Source organism: Parasteatoda tepidariorum, chromosome 6, assembly GCF_043381705.1.
Source record: "Parasteatoda tepidariorum isolate YZ-2023 chromosome 6, CAS_Ptep_4.0, whole genome shotgun sequence".
Classification (NCBI taxonomy): Eukaryota; Metazoa; Arthropoda; class Arachnida; order Araneae; family Theridiidae; genus Parasteatoda; species Parasteatoda tepidariorum.
Genome location: NC_092209.1, coordinates 30340285 through 30347215, shown reverse-complemented (window position 1 = coordinate 30347215; position 6931 = coordinate 30340285). Strand labels below are relative to the sequence as shown.

General features: G+C 27.8%; 2 long non-coding RNA genes across 2 annotated transcripts; one reads left to right on the top strand and one right to left on the bottom strand.

Annotated features, from left to right (window-relative positions):
- Positions 1-797: 797 nt before the first annotated feature.
- LOC139425894 (uncharacterized) lies at positions 798-2128 on the bottom strand. Its single transcript, XR_011636981.1, has 2 exons — positions 2008-2128; positions 798-1199 (listed from the first exon to the last, which is right to left on the bottom strand). It is a non-coding gene; the product is annotated as an uncharacterized lncRNA (long non-coding RNA).
- LOC139425895 (uncharacterized) lies at positions 1094-5228 on the top strand. The gene is made up of 2 exons (XR_011636982.1): positions 1094-1227; positions 2036-5228. It is a non-coding gene; the product is annotated as an uncharacterized lncRNA (long non-coding RNA).
- Positions 5229-6931: the final 1703 nt, after the last annotated feature.

Sequence of the window (6931 nt, the reverse complement as noted above, 5' to 3'; positions counted from 1 at the left end):
CTCAAATATCAAAATTGCACAGTAGGCAATTAATTTTCCTATTTTAATGATTTATTTCAAAATTTGAAAACAAAAAAGTTTTTTAATATATATATTTAGGGGATTATGCAATTCAAAAACATTCTAGTTTTTAAAAAAAAAATTTTTTTTTTATAATTATAAGAAATGCAAATTAATTTGTTATGGAAGTAACATTTGGTGTTGCGGATGTTACATTATATGATAAATAATAGATTAACTTTTTCAAAGTGGAAACCGTAAATAAATAAAAGATTATGAAGGAGAATGACTTATAATTAAGAATAAATAGTCTTAATGATTTTCTGAACATATGTGATAAACAAGAAAGCATTTTATTAACAAATTTTTGAATGAAACAATTACTTTTTGTACACATCTTTTATAAAAGAAATAATTATGCAAAGAAGTGAAAAGTTTGTTTTTTGATCATGTTGTGATTATATAAGAAGTAATTAATGTTGTATTAAATATTACTTAATTTACCATGACATAAAGAATCTTATAATAGGAAGAAATCTAAAAAGTTAAATCTGTGATAGGCTAGTCAGATCTTTTGAATATGCTCAGCTAGTATTTTTTTTAATCAATTATTTCTATCATTGTTTAAAATGTGCTGTAACAGAAATAATATTGACATAATGAAAATTAAATTTATTTTCTCAGATTTGTAAATAAATTGTCAAACGGCATATGATCTGAGATCATTGCATATGAATATATACCTCTTATAATGTATGTATTTGCTGTGTAGCTTTGTCATTTGTCCAGTGCGTCCCCCCCCCGCATAAGTTCTCTCTGTAATCCACCTGATAAGTAGCTACATCTTTTTATCTCGTATCTGATTTTTGCCTTCTCCAAAGTAAAGCTGTTGTTCTGTTTTTATGTACCAATGTTCAAGAAATAGAAATTTCTGTTAGGTTTTAAGCACTTTAATGTTTTAGTAAATTAAATTTAGATTAGTTTCAACTTTTTATATTATATCCTAAAAAATACCACTATTTTACAAACAATATAATAAAAAAATGTATTTCTTACGTTTATTTGAAGACAAATTTGGTAATTTATTAAAGATTTTAGGACTAATGACATACTAAGAAAAAAAAAGGTTAAAAATAAGAAAACTTAATTACTGGCCTCAGGGACCAGTGACTAAAAGATATCATTATAGTCCATTCCACCTTAAGTTGGCACTGGAGAGAAAGGTAGGTAGACTTGATTACATGGAAATTGGGTTACTCTTTAAGTCAGTACGGGGATGAGGAAGCAAAAAAGGGAGAGAAAATGGCCAGTATTGGCGTTTAAGAAAGCAAAACGCCAATTTTTTTTTTTTAAAACCAAGAATCGTACTAAATCTTTGTACAGAATACGGAAAAGAGCACAATTTTTTAAAGCATTTCTCTTAATTATTATTTTAAGATACTAGTTGTAAGCTGATTTCTTAATTAGTATTTAAGAAGCAGATTTTCTTATTATGATTTTTTAACTAAACGAAACTAATTTTAAACAACAGAAAAAAATATATATATTTAAAAAGATTCTTTTTTGCTGAAATCTAAGTAAAAAAAAGAAATGCATAGATGCGCATAAATACTTTGTTTAAAATATTTATTTTTATATGTTTATTTTTTGTAGATTAATGTACATTAATTTATCCCTCATTGGTGTTTTGTTGGGGAAGAAAAAGTCAACATAGGCAGGAAATCACTGATCATGAAAAATATCATACCTATGTTTTTTTTTTAATATTTACTGTTCTTTTTTTTTATAAGTAAAAAATTTAAAAAAAAATTTTCAGAAAAGTTTTTTTTTTACTATAAAAATAATTTTTTTCTGAAATATATTTGCTTCTAAGAGACAAAAGAGCTTACCTAAAAAAAATAATTAGTATTATCCACATGGGGGGCGTACTGCTTGTATGCCCCCCCCCCATGTTTTCAGCTGTCATATCCCACCCTCTTAGACTCNTATCATTATAGTCCATTCCACCTTAAGTTGGCACTAGAGAGAAAGGTAGGTAGACCGGATTACAGCCATTGTCATGGAAATTGGGTTACTCTTTAAGTCATTATGGGAATGAGGTAGCAAAAAAGGGAGAGACAATGGCCAGTATTGGCGTTTAAGAAAGCAAAACGCCAATTTTTTTTTTTTTTTTAAACCAAGAATCGTACTAAAATTTTGTACAGAATACGGAAAAGAGCACGATTTTTTAGAGCATTTCTCTTAATTATTATTTTAAGATACTAGTTGTAAGCTAATTTCTTAATTAGTATTTAAGAAGCAGATTTTTCTTATGATTTTTTAACTAAACGAAACTAATTTTAAACAACAGAAGAAAAAAATATATTTAAAAAAATTCTTTTTTGCTGAAATCTAAGTAAAAAAAAAACGAAATGCATAGATGCGCATAAATACTTTGTTTTAAATATTTATTTTTATATGCTTATTTTTTGTAGATTAATGTACATTAATTTATCCCTCATTGGTGTTTTGTTGGGGAAGAAAAAGTCAACATAGGCAGGAAATCATTGATCATGAAAAATATCATACCTATGTTTTTTTTTTAATATTTACTGTTCTTTTTTTTTATAAGTAAAAAATTTTCAGAAAAGTTTTTTTTTTACTATAAAAATATTTTTTTTCTGAAATATATTTACTTCTAAGAGACAAAAGAGCTTACCTAAAAAAAATAATTAGTATTATCCACATGGGGGGCGCATACTGCTTGTACGCCCCCCACCCATGTTTTCAGCTGTCATATCCCACCCTCTTAGACTCAACAGGAACTCTTTGAATAACATGATAACCATCTATCCTGGTGGTTATCATGTTATTCATTTAATATTTTAACAGTTGACAGTTCCTTCTGCAAACTCTTTGTGGGGTAGCCCTGAATTGAATTCAATCCACAATTTCTCATCAGGCGAAATTCTACTTGGATGGGTAGGCGCATTTCTTCAAAAGAAAATACATATTTTGAAATATCAGAACTTTCCTTTACTTTTCAGGACCTTTGCGGGTGAAAGGAGGCTTAAGAGAAAAATCCGTATAATTTGTTATTTAAGTATGGTAGAATTAGTTAGTGTCGAAATATTTTGTCAGATACTGAAATATCTTAATATTTTCTACATAAGAGAAAGGATTTCTCAGCTTTTTTGGCTTTGTATTTCAAAAATAATTATTAAAATATTGATTGGTTTAAATTAACCTTTCGATGTTTAAAAAAAATTAATGATTCAAATTTTGCGTCTTTTTTGAAATTATTTCAATTCCTATACATTTTATTAGTTTATAACTAACGGATTTGCACACTTCTATTATGGAAATTGTATTTCAGATAATATTTAAAAGTCCCTTTAATTGAACAAACTAAAAAGCTTAAATTTCTGCCATCACATTATTTAAGTTCCTATAAAAAGCGAATTGTACTTCAGAGCTACACATGGCGCAAAGTTTGAATCTTCACAAAGATTGAATAAAGCGAAAACAATTTTTACATTTGCAGTAAAAAAATAATAATAAAATCACATATTGAATTAGCTACTCAGCAAATATGCTCAACTGTCATCAGTTTAATAATATTCACCTGTCTATTGGGGTGTTTTTTTTTTTTTCATTCATTCTGAGGGGAAAAAATTGTTCATTAAATATTGTACAGATGAGGTTAATATTTAGAAAATTAAATAATCAAATACAAAAAGAGAGCGAAATAAGAACTGCACAAGAGATAGGACACTTAAGCAAAGTCAAGGAGAATGGAAAAGCTGGCTGCATACCTGCCAACTTTTAATCCCTTCCATTATGATTTTTCCCAGTGGTATTGAAATGGAATTAAAATTTCAATTTTAAGCAAAGAAATACGTTGTATTTGAAAAAGCTTAAGATGACGACCATGGGAGTAACACATATTAATATATATGCCTAATTTTTTTAAGAATACTGGTGATCAAAATCATTTAAAAATTAAGTTTATTAAAGTAAAGAAAATATGTATTTACTACCACTTTAAATATAAAAATAAAATTTTACGCCAAATGCGTAAAAGTTGGCAGGTATGTGGCTGGTAGAAACATAGCCAACGAGCCGATTCCTTGGCCTTGAAAACTAATTCAGCGCCAAACTAAAACACCTTCTTCTTTGTACATTCGCTTTACTGAGAAGGTATTTATAAGTTAAATACATTTAAACATGAAAAACTTCTAATGCATGTTTCAAGACAGACTTTTCTTACTATACAACATTTATTTATATTTGTACGCGCATTTAAACTGCAATTAATTCCAAAATAGCGAAGAACTACTTTTCAAAGGCGGAGTATTACATTTCCTACCTTTCTCTCCAGTGCCAACTTAAGGTGGAATGGACTATAGTCTACACACATTTTCCCTGGTTCATTTATCTGTCTCTATTATTTTTAGTTAATAAAATAAATTGATATGAAAAATTTTAATATAGAGTTTATGTGATTGCACAATTATGATGAAATGTGCTGGTCTGAAGGACCATTGTTAAATATTTTACGGTGATCTGAGTCTCATTTTAACACGCTTGGAACAACTAACCACCATTAATTTCCACCTCTATGTTAATTTCAAGTCCTGACATCAAATAATGTTGTCAATATTTAAAATGCAATTTCTTTTAAAGTTCTAAGTAAAACACTTCATCTGAAAATATTTACCTTGCAAATATATATTTAAGTCTAAATGATATCGAATTTGAATTGAATTTTGGGATAATTAAAAAGGACAAGAGTTAATAGAGTAGTTTTATCTCTCTCAAATATATTTATGACTAACGAGTGCCATTTTTAATATTTATTATTTTTTTAAATTAAATTTATTGATTTGTAACTGATGTAGATATGTTACATCCATCATGACACTAAGTGTCTGTAACTTCAATTTTTTTTTTAAAATTTCATGCTTAGAATTTTTTTTTTATTTTCTAATATTTTAACCCTGAAGAAATTTGAGTTTGTAATTTTTTCGAACATATGGTTGGTTGTTTCTGAAGTATTTTGCTAAATGAAATACCTTTTAACAAATAAAATGTATTCTTATAAGTTTTGTCAGTTTGTAGCAGTTATTCATAATAGTAGCATGCTTGAAACATAAGGAGAGTTCTCTCACATGCTTATGAAGTGATTTTTATGTCTTTAAATTGCAGAACTTTGTGTATGTTTTTGAAATAAACTTTGTGCATAGAAATGTTATGAGTTATTTTTATTAACATGCATTATATGCTACAAAAAATCATGGAACAATAAACAATGGAACATATTCAATAAACATGGAACATATTCAACATATTCAATAAACATGGAACATATTCAATAAACAATGGCTCGACAGCCCAGGGTGGACCTTTGCCTTCTCGAAAAGTTTTTCCAATTAATATTCACCTGTCTATTAGGGTGTTTTTTTTTTTCATTCATTCTCAGGGGAAAAAATTGTTCATTAAATATTGTACAGATGAGGTTAATATTTAGAAAATTAAATAATCAAATACAAAACGAAATAAGAACTGCACAAGAGATAGGACACTTAAGCAAAGCCAAGGAGAATGGAAAAGCTGGCTGACTAGTGTAGAAACATAGCCAACGAGCCGATTCCTTGGCCTTGAAAACTAATTCAGCGCCAAAATAAAACACCTTCTTCTTTGTACATCAGCTTTACTGAGAAGATATTTATAAGTTAAATACATTTAAACATGAAAAACTTCTAATGCATGTTTCAAGACAAACTTTTCTTACTATACAACATTTATTTATATTTGTACGCGCATTTAAACTGCAATTAATTCCAAAATAGCGAAGAACTACTTTTCAAAGGCGGAGTATTACATTTCCTACCTTTCGCTCCAGTGCGACTATAGTCTATACACATTTTCCCTGGTTCATTTATCTGTCTCTATTATTTCTAGTTAATAAAATAATTTGATTTGAAAAATTTTAATATAGAGTTTATGTGATTGCACAATTATGATGAAATGTGCTGGTCTGAAGGACCATTGTTAAATATTTTACGGTGATCTGAGTCTCATTTTAACACGCTTGGAACAACTAAGTCCTGACATCAAATAATGTTGTCAATATTTAAAATGCAATTTCTTTTAAAGTTCTAAGTAAAACACTTCATCTGAAAATATTTACCTTGCAAATATATTTAAGTCTAAATGATATCGAATTTGAATTGAATTTTGGGATAATTAAAAAGGACAAGAGTTAATAGAGTAGTTTTATCTCTCTCAAATATATTTATGACTAACGAGTGCCTTTTTTAATATTTATTATTTTTTTAAATTAAATTTATTGATTTGTAACTGATGTAGATATGTTACATCCATCATGACACTAAGTGTCTGTAACTTCAATTTTTTTTAAAATTTCATGCATAGAATTCTTTTTTTATTTTCTAATATTTTAACCCTGAAGAAATTTGAGTTTGTAATTTTTTCAAACATATGGTTGGTTGTTTCTGAAGTCTTTTGCTAAATGAAATACTTTTTAACAAATAAAATGTATTCTTATAAGTTTTGTCAGTTTGTAGCAGTTATTCATAATAGTAGCATGGTTGAAACAAAAGGAGAGTTCTCTCACATGAAGCTTATGAAGTGATTTTTATGTATTTAAATTGCAGAACTTTGTGCATGTTCTTGAAATAAACTTTGTGCATAGAAATGTTATGAGTTATTTTTATTAACATGCATTATATGCTACAAAAATCATGGAACATTGAGTTATTCAATAAACAATGACTCGACAGCCCAGGGTGTACCTTTGCCTTCTCGAAAAGTTTTTCCAAGCAAACCTTTTTCCTGTTAGCATTTTCTAGTTTTTAAGACCAAAAGTTTTTTTTTCTAGACCTTCTGTCCATCTCAAATTCGTTCTACCTTCTTTTTTTTTTTTTTT